This window comes from Symphalangus syndactylus, chromosome 8 (assembly GCF_028878055.3).
Source record: "Symphalangus syndactylus isolate Jambi chromosome 8, NHGRI_mSymSyn1-v2.1_pri, whole genome shotgun sequence".
Classification (NCBI taxonomy): Eukaryota; Metazoa; Chordata; class Mammalia; order Primates; family Hylobatidae; genus Symphalangus; species Symphalangus syndactylus.
This window is the reverse complement of record NC_072430.2, coordinates 29,801,431-29,818,511: the sequence shown is the minus strand read 5'-3', so window position 1 is coordinate 29,818,511 and position 17,081 is coordinate 29,801,431. Positions and strand designations below refer to the sequence as shown.

At 34.5% G+C, this 17,081-nt stretch overlaps 1 long non-coding RNA gene across 3 annotated transcripts in view; it reads left to right on the top strand.

Moving 5' to 3' along the window:
- The window catches only part of LOC129487574 (uncharacterized), a 162,228-nt gene that overhangs the window by 104,294 nt on the left and 40,853 nt on the right, over positions 1 to 17,081 (top strand). The window contains exons 4-5 of one of the 3 annotated variants that reach the window (XR_010122283.1): positions 14,295 to 14,406; positions 16,236 to 16,280. This is a non-coding gene — a long non-coding RNA (uncharacterized lncRNA). Of the gene's footprint in view, positions 1 to 14,294; positions 14,419 to 16,235; positions 16,281 to 17,081 lie in introns of those variants that run through there. The other 2 variants (XR_010122282.1, XR_010122284.1) reach the window with 2 other exon arrangements.

Here is a 17,081-nt window from a genome sequence, read left to right as displayed (position 1 = left end):
TGGTAGTGAAGCAGAAACAGAATCAATGCGAGAACTGGAGTTGAACTAAGAAGTTGCTTTGCAATGTGTAATCACTGTCGTGGCCAGCTGAGTGCACGAGTGCATTGGCATGTTAGCCTGGATTATAGGAGAAGTGAACTTGAAGGCAGGCTGACTAGAATCAGGAGAACTGACAACTCTCCTAGCTTGGTAGGAGTCTAAGCTAAAATAGGTAATGTAGATGCGAGAAAGTTAAGTTCAAGTGCACAGAGCTGGCACATGGTAGAACTCTTGCCCCTATTTGGCATCTTCATTTAGTTAGTTTAAACACTGCCCAGGTTCACAGGTCCACTGGGCATATGAAGAAAAGGAGAGAGATATCAAGAAACATTAAGATAATCAAGAAAAAAAAATCAAGGAAGATATCCAATGAGAGATGCTAGGCAGTAGTAGTGTCCAGTAAGTTGTCAAAGCCATGAAAAGATACATGGAAAAAAAAAATCTACATGAGAAAGTTATCCCATCCTGTGCTGATCAAAAGTACTCTACACAGGTGAAATAATACATAAAATAAAAATCAAGGTACCTACACTGATTAGCAAGTCACTACACTATGCTCCTCAGATATGTAACCTAATTTCATCCATTAAATGTCATCAAAAACAAGTATTTGTATCCTTTCTCCTTCATGAAGATTAAGTAGATTACCTAAGGGCCAGTAGCAGGTGATAATAGACATAGTATGTGAGTCCACAAATGGCCATTTCCAAATCTCATTTTATTTTTGTTTCAGTAGGGCCACCCTTTGACAAAAGAATAGTCCATGTATAGCGGTTATTTCCTGATTATTAGAGGTGAGAAGATGGCTAGTCATTAACATTAAAAAAAAAAAAAAAGAGCTCTGTTGCAGGGCTGGGGGAACTTTGAAAAATGTCAGTCACCTATCTACACGACATTAGTCTACAGATAGAACTTTTCACACGTGACTTAAGAATACCTATCCACCATCCACTCTAGACTATAGAAAACCTGGCAACATCCCAAGTTTCTCTTACTTCCAGTGGAGAAACTGAGGGCTGTCCCAAGAATCTCCCCCAACTCTCTACCCTCATTGTTTCCTGTCACAGTGATTCTGTTGGCAGGAGTCTGAGTGGATGTCTTTCTGGTCCTAGGCCAGATGACTTACATGTGGGATCTGCAAATGGCAACTCTGTGTTTAATGAGTTACTGCTAACCTTCTAATTCCTGATGAATTAGCGAGCGTCAGAGAGCAATTTCCCATTATATTCTAGTGGATCAGAGCACAAAATATCAGCCTGCTGTGTGTATCGTTCATATCCGAAACCAGCTTTAAAAGCCCAGGTAAAGAGTTCAATAAATTTAAGGAAATTGCAATTGCTCATAAATTATAGACACTTCAGCTGTCTGTATATTTCTCTATCAGCATATAAACGACATGATGAAAGCAAGAAAACTGATTATTTTATAAACTGTAATATGGTAATATAGTTAGAAAATTTCCAAAAAGCAATTTAAACTTCCAAGTTAACTGATAGGAAACTGTTACTGAAAATCATCATATATTTCCACTCTCTAAAAAAAATCTGTGTAAAGACTATTACTTTCCATTTAAAAAAAAAAAAAACCTCTTTACTTTTCATGTCTGCATTGCCTGATTATGACATAAAATAATTTTATGATAAGTATGAGGTATCAGAGAAGGCAAAGGAATTTTCCTCTATTTGTATCTTCAGGAAAAGAATACAGAAATACATGTAATGTTTACAAAATCACATGCCCAAAGACCAGCCTCTGAACCACTACATATAATAGCAAATATTTGGGGGGCAACTATTATGTGCTAGACTAGGGATCCAAAGTGATGAAATTATAATGCCTACTCCAACTGAAGGCAAAACATGGAAGAAAGAGAAATAATCAAGCAGGCAGTTTTATGCATTTTAACAGTGCATTCAACATAAATAGAATAGATGGATGGATGAATGGATAATAGAATAAGAATTGCTGTCATGGATGTTTACAGTTCAATGTCCTTTCTAAGTTCATATGTTGAATCCCTAATCCCCAGTGTGACTACATTTGGATATAAGATCTTTTAGGGGGTAATTAAGGTTAAATGAGGTCATAAGAATGAGGTACTAATCCAATAAGACAGGTTTCTTGTAAGAAGAGAGAGAAACACCAGAGCGCTCTTGTGCTCTCTCTCTCTCCCTCCCTCCCTTCATGTGCACAGAGGAAAGTCCATGTGAGGGTCATAGCAAGACTGTGGTCATTGATGAGCCAGAGAGAGAGAGGCCTCACCAGAAACCAACTCTGCTAGGGCCTTAGTCTTGGACTTCTGGCCTCCAGACCTGTGAGAAAATGAATTTTCGTTGTATAAGTCATCCAGTCATTGGTATCTTGTTATGCCAGACTGAGCAGAGTCCTACAGATAGATAGGTAGATAGCACCGTGAAATCAGAGAATGGGTTATGTAAATCTCTGCTCGGGTAACAAGGAAGACTTGAAAGCGAAATTCAATATTTTTTTCCTCTTTGATTTGCTTCATTTATAAATGCAATACATACTCCTTGTAACTTTGCAACAACATAGAAGGCATATAAAATTTGCAAATATGTAAGTGTTCTATTTGTGCATGACTCTTAAAGAGGTCAGTTGAACTTTTCCAGATCACTTTAAGGGAGCTGATTTCCAAGGGACAGAGGGTATTCCATATGGGAATGCTGGAAGGTAACACAATTGGAGCAAAATGAAGGGCATGTGCAAAAGCTGAGACGAAAAAGCAGAAAGGAATGAAGCAGAACCTCTCACATGAACTGGCAGCAGGTGTGTGTTCAAGGGTGCCATGCATCAGGCCATCAGCTTATATGTGAAATGGCAGGAACCAAGTCATGAAGGCACTATATGGGAAATTGGACTAGAGATAGGAATAGACAGTCCAAAGAAAAATAAAATAGCCTATACAGGAAGAGATCCTTAACTTCACTCAAAATTAGAGAAACACAAATTAAAACTACATTAAGACACCAGTTGTCATCTTTCTGATTGTCAAAACTCTAAAATTTTTATGAAGTACTTTCTTGAGGAGGCTGTGTAAATACAGCACGCTTAGACATTGCTGTTGGGAATGCAAAATGGTACAACCTTATGCAGGGGAATTTGAAAATAGCTAGTAATATTATGTAAACAGTTGCCCTTTGACCAAGCATTTCTACTTCTGGGAATATATCACAAAGATACACTGGTGGAATATAAAAATATATATAAACAAGGAATTCAATGTAGTATTTTTTGTAAAGGTAAAATACTGGAAATGATCTAAATATTTGCCAATGAAGAACTAGTTAATAAACCCTGGTACATCTGCACTATGGAATACCCTGAAGCTGTAAGAGAAATAAGAAATGATTCTATATAATACAGGTGATCACCAGGATCTACTAATAAGTGAAAAATTAAGCAAAGTGAAGGAAAGAATATTTAGTGAGTTACCATTTATCCTAACAGTTTGGAATATATAGAGAATATCCATATATATATCCATATATATATATATATATATATATATATACATGTTTGCTTATATTTTAAAAAATGAAAGGATGAACAACACCAACAAAATTAAATGGCTACCATTAGGGGCCATTTTGCAGGGGACTGGAATGGAAACTGAATGCTTTTGAAGATAACTTTTGTAAATATTTGAAAAGATGCAAATATTTCACATTTATAACAATAAATGAATAGGACAAAACATAAAATTTGGAAGAAAAAAGAAATGAAAGAACCTAACTATATATAAGTTAGCTATCATAACCACACAAAATGGAACCATTCCATGTCACTTTAACTAGCATTCATACTGGGATATCTCCTAAGGTAAAACAGTAGAAAACAAAAAACAAACAAACAAAAACCTCCTACTTTTAGTAATCATCAAGTCATCATACTGATGTCGAAGCTAGAAGTGAGTCTATGCTAAGTATATTGGCAAATGAAGAAAGTGAATAATTATATTGGTGTTCTTGACAGCTATGATTTTGGCATGGGGGAAAGACTTATTGAAAGACTGGTGAGGTTGAGGAAAACCCATATTAAATTGGAAGTGTTTGAATAAAATTTTTAGAAATTTTCTCCTTAAAATACGTGCATTGAGACAGCCCAGTACCAATAAGCACTTTTCTAATCCATATTATACTCTGTAAAGTATATATCTCATCAAAATGACCCAGTGCTTCTGTGAGAAATGCTTAAATCCAGGATAAAATGGTGCAAACAAGTTTGATAGCAAGGAAACCCAAAGACTACTGGGATCATGTAAACTGACTCAGGAGCCAAAATAAAAAATTTCCCACTAGCCACATATGGAGTAACTTGAGTATCAGTAAAGATAATTGCAATGAATTGAAAATAATTTTGTGTTAAATCTGTATGCTTTTAATTTTACAAGGAAAGTGTTTAGCTTTAAAAATAAATCTTCATCATCTATTTTTAGAGGATTGTAGGGAACCAACTCATCATTTGGAATACTGCTAAGGAAATGGAAATAATCAAATATTATGTATATTTAAGCATTTTTGTTGCCTTTCTTTACAAACTCTACCTCAGTGTTGTTAAGTAGTTGATGACTAGTAATTTTTCTATTTGAAATAATCCAGATAAGAATAAAGGACCAGTACAGTTAGAATAAATTCAAATGCATTCATGAGTAAAGAGAGATGGAAGTCAAGAAGAAGACTGTTCTGTCAACATTAAATTGTACTTTCTAGTTCTGATGTCTCTTTCACAGTTACCAATTCTTGCAGGTCCTCTCCACTTAAATTTCATTCTTATTTTTCGTGGATAAGTTTCCAAAGCAAACAACATGTTTTGTTGGTTTATTTTGTTTTTTTCCATGCATATTTCTTCTCCTGACTTTCTGTTTTTATTGTCGGATGACATCATACTTCTCTCATTAATGGAGACTTGAAAGCTTTTCTACCTTTGACTCATTCTCCTTTCCATGATCTCCCATACCAAATATAGTTACCAAGTCCAGTTTATTTTGTCATAGCAATATCTTGAAAACACATCTTCTTTTCTTCATTTTCCTTCTCTGGCCCACATTTAGAGCAGGTAATCAGGGCCTTGGTCTTGGACCTCACATTACATGGGGTTCTGCTCTGATCTTCCTCTGGAAAAACACTTCACCATAAAATGGAATGTTCCAAAGACCAAAGGAATGTGCTCATCTGAAGTTCACAGATGCTCATTTAGACCGCAATGTAGGTACCCAGCACCCTAGACTATCTTGCCCAAGGGCCCCCAGACTGCTTCTCTGGGTTGTCCTCCCAAAGACAGACTATCATACCTGATTTGGCTGTTAGAAGAGGGAGTGTGTGTGGCACATGGCCTCAAATGTCCACATGCTCAAGAGGCCCTTTGTGGTAGAGATGGAGCCTGGGGTTTAAAAGAAGGGGAGTGTGCAAGAGGTGGGAAGTCTCCATTTGAACTCTAGTCCTATCTCTGCAAACGACAGAAGAAAGCCTGCCCACCATCTAGTGAGACCTTGTCATCTTTCACATGAACTATGATAGTAATCTTGAGACTACAAACCATTCCCTAGAAATTTAGTTCAACCTTTCTAAAAGTCTGGACTTTAAGAACAAGCAGTGTGAGAATGCCCTGATCTCTGATGTATTAGCATGTCTGGGGCAGGGCTGGAAATCTGCATGTGTCACAAGCTCCTTGGTTATTATTCTCCATGTTGGAGTTTATACTTAAGTGCCTCCTCCCTCCAATGCATTTTATATACTTTCACCAAACTAGTATTAGTAAGGCTCAGTTCTAATCACTCCATCTACTTCTCTGCACCTTGCAATGGGCCTCCATTGCTTAAAAAGCATTAAATACAGTCTTCTGAACTTGCTGGTCAAGAGCTCAATTATTATCTTCATGTGACTTTTCCAGGTAATCCGATGCTTTTTCCATAATTTATCTTATAGTTCAGGGATCAGTAAACATTTGGAGTAAAGTGCCAGACGGTAAATATTTTAGGCTTTTCATGCTAGACAGTCAGCTATAATGATGCAAATCCACAAAAGCAGCCATAGATAATATGTAAACAAGTAGGCATGGCCGTGTTGCAATAAAACTTTATTTACAAAACAGGATTAGGCCTCAGGCTATAGTTTGTTGACTTCTGATTTGGTTAAACTGACTGACTCGCTCTTCCATGAACCCCACTCTCCATTTGTTCATGCTATTCCTTCCATTTCTGAACATCCATATCCTACTCAAGATTATTTCCCAAAACTAGCTCCTTTAGAGATCTTCCCTGAGCATTTTAGTAAACAGCCCTTCCATGCCAACAGCATGGTGCCTGATAGTTCTCACTAGCTTGAATTTTAGTTATGTGTCTACCTGGTCATTTCTCCAGTTTAACATCCTAAGAGCAAGGATGTTTCTGTTTGTCTTGTAGCATCTGGATTTTTGACTTTATTGTTTATTTAACAAACATTTTGGTATAGATGTAGACAGCAGCTGTAGTGGATAAGCATTGCTTGTGCCCACTAGTACCCATTAGCCATTCCACTGAAGGGCCAATCCTTCTCTCATTCAATCTCTATGCTACAGATTGAATCAAGCCCAGTGAGGAATCCAGGGTGTACCCCTGAGTCAGTCCTGGACAATTAGAGTGCTGCCTTCTACCCATCATCACTGATTCATGGGAGGATTTAGGCCTAGAGACTACAGCAGCTATTCTATCACCACCAGGAGTCTGAGAATGAAACCAACGTGAAATAAAAACGAGAAAACTCATTAGAGAGACTGATTTCTTTAGAAATAAATTGTACCTGGCTGGGATGGTGGCTCACACCTGTAATCCTAGTATCTTGGGAGGCCAAGGTGGGCGGATTATCTGAGCTCAGGAGTTGGAGACCAGCCTGGGCAACATGATGAAACCCCATCTCTACTAAAAACAACAACAACAAAAAAAAAATTAGCCAGGCATGGCGGTGTGTGCCCGTTTACACTCCCAGCTACTCTGGAGGCTGAGGCAGGAGATTCACTGGAACGCGGGAGGTGGAGGTTGTAGTAGCCGAGATTGCACCACTTCATTCCAGCCCGGGCAACAGAGGGAGACTCTGTCTCATTAAAAAAAAAAAAAAAAAAAAAAGAAAGAAAGAAAACAATTGTAGCCTCTGTAACAAGAACTAGAAATGCCCAAACTTCACTCTATATTCTACAAACATTCCCCTACTCCCAGCCTTTTCTTCCACATGAGACAATAAATTTTCTTTTTTCTAAATTAGTTTAGGTAAGGTTTATTTCCTTTGGTACTTTAAAAAACATTGTTTGGCAATGTAGGTTATCAATAAACATCAGAGGAATAAATGAAAATAATAACCCTTTATAGGACACAGTAATCGATTTCTAAAAATAATTGGAAAACTCTCCTATATACAGAGATGATCAAAAAGTAAGAATGTAATATAATATATAATATATATTAAATATTATAAGCATAATATATATTATATTATATACATTATATATTATATACATTATATATAATATATTATATTAATTATATTAATATATAATATTAAATATTATAAGTATAATATATGTTATATTATATACATTATATATAATATACATTATATATTATATGCATTATATATAATATACATTATATTATATAATGTATTATATTTATTATAGATTATATTAATATATAATGTATTATATTTATAATACATTATATATATATTTATAATATATATAATAACCCTTTATAGGACATAGTAATTGATTTCTAAAAAAACTGGAAATTATTTCTAAAAAGCGGAAATTAATTATTATATTAATATATAATATTAAATATTATAAGTATAATATATATTATATTATATACATTATATATAATATACATTATATAATATATTATATAATATACATTATATAATATATTATATAATATACATTATATAATATATTATATAATATACATTATATAATATACTATATAATATACATTATATAATATACATTAATATATACATACAATATATATAATATACATTATAATATAATATACATTATATAATATATTATATAATAACCCTTTATAGGACATAGTAATTGATTTCTAAAAAACTGGAAAACTCTCCTATATACAGAGATGATCAAAAAGTAAGAAAGTAATATCGGATCCCATTTTTAAACATTTAACTGAAATCATTCCAAAGCCTTAGAAATTTGGAAAAAATGGAGAGAAAAAGATATTTTATAAGTCATTTCTGAGACCAACGATGTGTGACATTCATCTTCCATATAACAAGGTGTCTTGGGTGAAAATAACTATTTGGTCCTCTTGAAGCTCTCTCTTAGAAGCTGTGACACTTGTTTTAAGCTTTAAACAAAATCACAAAGAAGACAGGGAAGGAAGCCAAAATCTTCAGTGAATAGAACTCAGGCAGTGACATTTACTAAAGCAGCTGCCTCTAGTCAGCCTCTGAGACACAGAGTACACAGAACAAACTGCTTTTTAAACTGTTGTTTTTAGCTGGATGAAAAGTGATGTTTATTCTCATTCATTTCAGGATTTTTCATATCTAAAAGATGGTCTTACCATAAAAAATACTGTTAAAATGGAAGAGCTAATATCGACTTGACCATGAAACAATAAACATAGTTTAAAAGCTATTTATCAACATAAATGATCTTGCACATCTGACACATTTTTATGCAGAAAAGGGTAGAGTAATAGACCCATGCCTTTGTAATGCAGTGCTCTGTAACTAATGATTTTTTGAAAAATAATTTTGCATTTCTCACCATTTTATGAGGAAGCTAATGATTTCAAGTGATGAATTTTTTTTTTAAACCTTACTCTGTGTGGTTAATGGTTTCTCATAGATAGTAAGAGACTACCACTCCGACAATTTTAGAGAGTATTGTTTTCCAACTAATAATGGATCCTAAAGATTCTTACACCTTTACTCAATGAATTGTGCGTAATCTTCTAAGATGTATTTCCAAGTACATTGCATTATTTTGGTGCATATCCATATGTTAGATTACGACTTCCTTAAATATTAAGAATGCCGAAAGAGGAATCTTAATGCATTGCTTATTATGTTGAATTGGTACTGATATCTCTTAAGTTCTAGTGATTTCTCTCTGCTCTTTTAATATCTTAAAACTTGTTGAACATAACTTTAAAGTAGAAAAAGGGCAATGGAAATCAATAATACTACCTTTTTTCTAGAGTGGTTCTTCTTAGAGGGGCAATCTCTCTCCCTGATACACCCAAAGCCCCTTGGCAATGTCGGGAGACATTTGTGGTTGTCACAAGGGTTGGAGGTGTTACTGGCATCCTGCAGGTAGAAGCCATGGGTGCTGCTAGGTATCTTGAATGGACAGGAAGCCCCTCACAACAGTTAACTCTCTAGTCTAAAATTTCCATAAAGTTGGCCAGGCGGTGCCCCACAATGGAATTTCAAAGCTCAACCTAATGAAAATTGCTGATGTAATCTGTTCACTCATATCTGGACTTCTCAATTCTTTAATGAAACCCTCACAATCTTGAGAAGGACACTTGTCAGAATGTGCACTCCCACCCACCCCCCAACCCTAGCTGTTATACAATTCTTTGTCTCTCAACTAGTATGCTGCTCTTTTAGTGGTTTCTGGCTGTCTCTGCAATTAAGACTATATTATTCAAGATGTTGCCAGCCATGTTCATGGGATTAATTGCAGATACACTATTTCAGCATCTGAATTGCCACCTAGGACTTGGGTAATGTGTGAGATGCAGAAGAATTTGATGAGGTTCCTTCCTGTCTACCTAAGGTATGGAGAGATGATCCATGAGTTGGAACAAAGAATTAAACTGAAAAAGAACACAATTTAAAATCAGCTTCAGGGCTTTAAACCAGTATTTTTGGTACCGCAATAGTGAAAATGAGAGGTATGGGAAAACGAGGTAATTTCCAGTTTGTTTCTGAAATATAGTTCTATCTGAATACAGGAAAGAATATTTTATGGAATTGGATAACAAAATGGCCATTACTTTAATACCTAAAGTATGACTTCAGTGCTTGGCTCAAAGAACTGGTAAAGGTGCCATTTTACACTGGCTGACACCTCTGTGCAGAGTTCCAGAACAGTACCATTTGGTCACAGCTTTGGCAGATTGCTATCACCCAGAGACCTTTTTATAAGCCCAAAGTCAAGCAGTGGAATGTGAAACCCACCATAATATTGGATCACGTAGAGGTACCCAGTGGTCTAGAGCATTATGAGGTAAAATCTACATCCAGGTTGAAATAGCTGCCACTGAGATAGAAAAATACCAACTAGCTTCTTCCAAGCTTGGAATGACCTATTCTTATTGGGCAAGGAATTGCATGTAGAAGAATGTTCTGTTTCCAGGAAAGGCTACTCACAAAGGGGTTGTCCATATCAGAAATTCAGGAAGCAAATTGCCCTAATATTACTAGCAATCTAGATGGATACTCATTGATATTATCCTTCTGGAAAATTACACTCGTTGCAAGAATTAATGGATAAAAAGGGAAGTCAATGGTTAGGATATGCTATTATTTAGGAGAGAGTTTTTTTGCTTCATTTTAAAGACTATGGGAGACTAGGTTATATATACCACCATTGGAACAGTAATTTAAAATGTTTAGCTGTGAGATAAATTAAGCAGCTGATCTGAGTTAGTAGATTATTTTAGATAAAATACTATGGTTCCTTTTTAGGGGAATTGAAAACATTTTTTTCTTAATACCCTACTTCTCATGGCCTATGCTGGTTCTGAGACACAGAACCAACATGGAAGCTTATTCTCTACTGAGAGTCATCATTTAAGTTCTTAATAAAAATGCAAAGAGGCAGGAAAAGTAGTTGAGAGAAAAAGAATATTAACATGAGGAATCAACCTGAAAAGCAATTCATTCGAATCGTCTTGTGATGTTTCATTCCTGAAACTTCTATAAACATAACTTTCATCATTTAATGACTCAGGTAAAACAGAAACATCATTCCATTTTGGTCTCATCTTTGTTGTAAAATATGTCGATAGTCTTGAATAGTACTATATGATACAAACTTTTTTGAATTACTTCTAACAAATAAGGATAATATTTCCCTTGATTGTAGATATTTCCAAGATGAGTGATAATTTGCTGAAATTACATTTATTATCAAATTCAATATTTTGCTTCCACTTCTTCTGCATACTTAAAATTCTAATTGTCATTATTCAAATTGCCCTTATTCATTTATTAAAAACCTTGTATTTGGTGCTTCATAAATGCAAGCTCCGCTATCAGACACAATTAAAATATGGTAGCTCCTTTGCCTTCTTTTAGCCTGAGATTACAGCAAATATGGCAGAAGAGATTTAAAAAGAGGGCAAAAGTGAAAGGACAATAATAAGGTTTATGAAGGACTGTTTTGTATTGGTTTCAACAAATTAACTTGAATCTCTGATTCAGTCCTCATGGTATAAAATCCCATATACAAAAATCAGTGAAATGAAACAATTTCATTTATTTCTTTCTGCTAAAATTGCATTTGTATTTGGAACACTGAAATATTGAAATGCATATGAGGTATAATTTTAAGTAGTAGCGGAAATATATGCTTGAAATGTCTAAAGTTACTTACAACCTACTGCAAACTTTATAGAATAGGTCATAGGCCTTTGGAAAAGGTAAAATAACTGAACGAAATCAAAGGAAAAAAACTAAAAGGAAAGAATAAGACATAAAAGAAACAAAAACAAGACAAGGAAAGTAATAATGCCAAGGATAAAACAGCAATTTATATTTTGTTTTCTAACTGATTTAAAGGAATATTATTTGTATTTAAATATTCTAGTTATAAAGCCATCAATGTTTAGGCCTCTATTAGTTTGCAAAACCATGGAATTAAAAATCTCTAGGAATAAAAGGGCCTTAACTGCGTTTGGATCTCACATGAAGAAATGAACCTGGAATTTAGTTAATTCCATTTTCTTTACTATCAGAGCTTTAAGTGACTCAGCTGAATTCAGAGTTGAATTTTTTCTCCAAATGAGATCTGAGATTTAGGAATCACGTGAAAAGTAAGACAATAAAGAAATGAAAAAATCTACTGATGCTTAGGGCAGAGTAGTGATAAAGATTTGAAGTAATAGGCATAAGAGAATATTTCCTTCATTTTAATCACAAGTTGATGTTAATATAAAATATTATAGATCTGATTTTTGCCTGTATGTATGTATTTATAAATGCTCTAGGCATTGGTATCCTGAGTTGAATAATTGTTAGGTGCTTTTCCAAGGTTGGAAGCTTGACGTGGTTGAATAAAAATTACTGAGATGAAACTGGATTACAATGATTGTCAGGGGAAGCCCCCTTTGCCACTATACAAATGAGCCAAACACTAGAAAATAGCTCCAGTACATCTGTTTATAATGGGGTTTGGCATTTGAAACAAGATTATTAGGATCATCTGCAATATCTTAACAATGATCCAGTTCCCAACTTGCTAATAATTCATGCATTTGGGTATAGAAAAATACAACTTATGTTTTGTGCAGAAATAAATAACATGTATCCTGTATTTTACTCTGAGACGAACATCATGATAAATAATTCTAAAAGAATTTTTTTTTCTTTTTTTCCCCCAATAGTACACTCTAAATTTTCCCGGCATGTTAGGTAGAGGGATTTTAGTATGATGCAGGTTCTACTGCAAAGTCAACATTTTATGTCTGACTATAAAACACGTTATTAAGGATTGAGATAAAAAAAACATGAAGCTTTACCTGATCAGAGAGTTAACACAATTCAAGCAAAAACACCTCAGAAGCAATCTTTTTCCAGAAGAAAATAATGACAACCAGTCAGTTTGTAAATAATCCAGATATAAATCCAGTCTTTGACTCCAGTCTTGGGCAGGTACTCTTGGTTTATAAAACTAAATCCCAATCTGGCTCATCATGAGAAACCGCTGGGGGCCACCCAAACCTACTAAATAAGGATCTCTGAGGAAATATGACAAAATTTGTAGTTTTACAAAAGCTATCCCAGCGCTTTTGGATGATCCATCAGGCTTGGGGACCACCAGTCTACGTGAAACTTACTTTTTACTAAAATAAAATTTCAGAAGAACCAGGACAAGTCCGTTTTTGTAAAATAAAACCTTTTTGAGGTATAATGTGAGTTCAGTATGTAAATGAATCTCAGTATATAAAGGCTAATTATTTGATAATGTATTCTTCCCCCAAATTCATTGGGTTGATAGGCCTGGGGATTTGTGTAAGGTAAAAAGCTTTTCTTAAAGTAAAATGGGACCCATTTCAACTGGATCCTAAAACCTAGAGAATGAATCTCTCACATTTTAGTGAAGAACACATCACATTAACTTAAATCAAATTATAATTCAGTTTCATCCAGACCTCGAATTTATGGCTGTACAAGACTTGGTTTGTTTTTGCTTTGACATTCCAAGACCTTTGACCGTAGATAAGGTACTAAGTCTTTTATCTCCATTTTATGCCTAATTTGTTTATGTCCAGGAATTTGACAACGCAATAACAATTGTTCCTAATTCAAAGTGGACTTTGAAATGAATTCATTTAATAAATATTTATTAAAAGAGTATTTTATTTCAAGACCTGATTGTCTGATAAAGGAAAACTCTCTTATTAGTTTAGCATTCATTAAAGGCATCAAAAATCATTTATTGACTCTTTTCATGGATATATCAGAAGCCTCAGGTGCCAAGAAATATAAGAAACTGAGTGATTCAATTATGTATGAAATACCATGGCTCACGCTTGTAATCCCAGCACTTTGGGAGGCCAAGGCGGGTGGATCACAAGGTCAGGAGATCGAGACCACAGTGAAACCCCGTTTCTACTAAAAATACAAAAAATTAGCCGAGCTTGGTGGCGGGCGCCTGTAGTCCCAGCTACTGGGAGAGGCTGAGGCAGGAGAATGGTGTGAACCCGGGAGGCGGAGCTTGCAGTGAGCCGATTTCGCACCACTGCACTCCAGCCTGGGCGACAGAGCAAGACTCCGTCTCAAAAAAAAAAAAAAAAAAGAAATACCAGAAATGCATCACTAACTGTTCACTCTGACTTCTGTTGAGTTCAAGACATGTATTGTACTACTGTGATGTTCAAGGCATTGATTAAGAGTTAGAAATACACATGAAGACATATATTCTATGAGCACACAATGTAAAGTGAAAATATCAATTGCCTAAACACCTGGTATTTATTAGTATATTCATTGGTATCTCTACAGGATATCACAAATCATCTATTGAGCTTAAAAAATAAAAAGAAACATCTACCAAAAGAAATGAGCCTAAGGAATATTTTAGTAGAAAATATGAAGACAAGCTATTAAAAGTAAGGTATGTTTTACATTGAATAATTGTAGAAGAAGTAAGAACAACATTTTATTAATGTATTTACATTATTTTTAAAGACAGTATTGAGTTTTGTCAGAACTGATGGTTACATTTAAAAGCTTAACTTGCACATTTACATATATATTGAGTACAGAGCTTTTAGTAGCCTGAATCTTATAGATGAAACCAGCTTTTAATAATCATCTTGTATTTCAATAAGTAATTATACTTAATCAAGATTCAATTTGACTAAAATCATTTTTATTATACAGCTATTGTTCCACAGTAAGAAAAATTCAAGTGTTAGTGGATATAATTTGTAAGTTCTTATTATGATTTACCCATATTTATTTTAATAATTTTTAAATATCAACAGAAAAAATGAGATATGATATATATACTTAGCTCCTCAAACTGGTGTCACTTGTTTAAAAATGTTTTTCTATCTTATAAAGTCCCATTTTTTTTATGCCATCATTGATCTTTCAATAGCCAAAAATGTAAGTAAAATGTGTATTTTAGCCAGGGGGATCACCTGTCTCTCAACAACCAAAATATTCCTTGCCAGTAGAAGTCTAAAACCATCCCCAAAGATTGGTGCAAACTCTCAAGGGGTGATGGTCTCAAAAGGAAGATGGAGACAAAAGGGTGCCAGATGAGATGGTCTTAAGATCAGATCTGATCACCATCTCATAAAATCTCATCTGATCTTGAGACCATCTGATGTGACACCCTCTTGTCTCTGTCTTTATACATGCATCCTCTAGGGTGTGCCATATTGCTCCAGATATGAGATTTGACATCATTTTCATTTCAAAGCCAAAAACAAACAAAAATGAATTTACATGTACAGCAATACAAGTAGTTGTGAATATGGAACATTTTCTCAAAGACTTAAAGAGGAAGATGTACCGAAATGGATTACCCTCGTTCTAACTTCTCAGTTGCTCATTGGGAGTCTCTCTCTTTTCTTCAATATAAGCCAATGTGCTGTCAGTGAACCCAGCTTCTTCCCTGAAGCAGAGTGATCTCATACTCCTGGCTGTAGTGATTGGTGGAATGATCTGCACATGGACAAGTGAGGCTTAATGAAACTAATAAACATTTTGCCTAGAAAAGGCTCTTTGCTCCTGGATTTCAACCTGAAAATTGCTGGCAGCCATCTTGCAACCATGAAGACATGTGAAAAACAAAGAAGAAAAGAGTCAAGGAATATATTTTGCGAACCTTGTTCAGGCCCTGACTCAAGCCAATCTTCCTAGTGTCTTATGATTATGTGAGGCAGTCAATTTCAGTTTTTGTTAGCTTCCTTTTCCATTTGCACCAGGAAGACATAAATGGTGTGATCTTTTTGTCCGTTATATAGACTTAATATAAAAATGTATTTAAAGAATTTACAGGCAGGGAAAAATTCTTCCTTTTTCTTCCTTAATTAAGGTAACTAGAACTAGGTAATACATTATATTTAACTTTTTCCTTGGTTACCATAATTAAAGCCATAATTTAATCCTATGCTCCACTGCAATAAACATCTTTACCTAGGTTGGAGTACAGTTATGTTTCCATAACTGTATTTCCTCTACCACTATATTTTCTCTTTATTTTGATATTCCTGCTGTGTCAATATCTTTTATTAAAAACGACTTTGATGGCAAAATTTTAATTGTTCAAAGTGAAAAAAATAATCTAGTTTTTTATTAGTTAGAAAATCCTTCTTTAGAAATGCTATTTGCAATAATATAAAAACTTTGCACTACATAATGAACATTTTGAATTAAAACAACAATACTAGTATAATTTAATGGATAAATTAGATTGTTTTATTTTTCCAGGAAATTACTACGAATTATAGGGAAGGAACCACAAGATGACAGCACAGAATTAGTTAATGAGTTGGAGTGAATAAATCAATTAAAGGAAACATATTTTCTGAATTAATGATTATTATATTGTGATTGAACAACTGATGAATTTAAATACAGACACAAACACAATTTCTCTCTCAATGTATATATATCACACACACAACACACACACACACACACACACACACGTGAATGCCTATCTGTTCCAATGTAGGTAACTGGTTTTCATTTTCTAAACCAAAAAAAAAGGATAAAAATGTACCTGAAGAAAAAAGAAGTTTAAAAGAATGATTGATTTCTCTTCTGGCCTCTTCCTTAATTGTGTGCATTGAAGAGGGAGACAGTCGTAGAAGGTAATTCTGAACTATCAGTACCAGCATCAGTTGCAGATTTACTTCCTGGATACTAGAATAATTTCCCTGTTTCCCAAGGTGTTAATAGATAAACCTTGAGAGCAGTGAGAACAGTGCCTAAAATCCTAAATTGAAGGGGAATAATATGACTTAAACAATAGAAACACAGTATGCGTAAATTCAGCATAAGGAAGAATTGTGCTGAAAGGGTAAGAAGATGTTACAAAATAATAAAAAAAAAAGACTGTATAGAACTAGAACTTCAAAAAAACTTGGACCTGTTCTGAGAACTTGTGTAATAGGAACAAATGGGCAATTAATCCCTTTAGGGACTTGCAAAAGGAATGAATGAGCATCATTTATCTACTCTGATGCCACTCAGATGCAGACTGGTGATTCATACAGACAGTCTGACCACAGAGCTTCACTTACTCGCTGACCCTTGATTGGCCAAGACTCC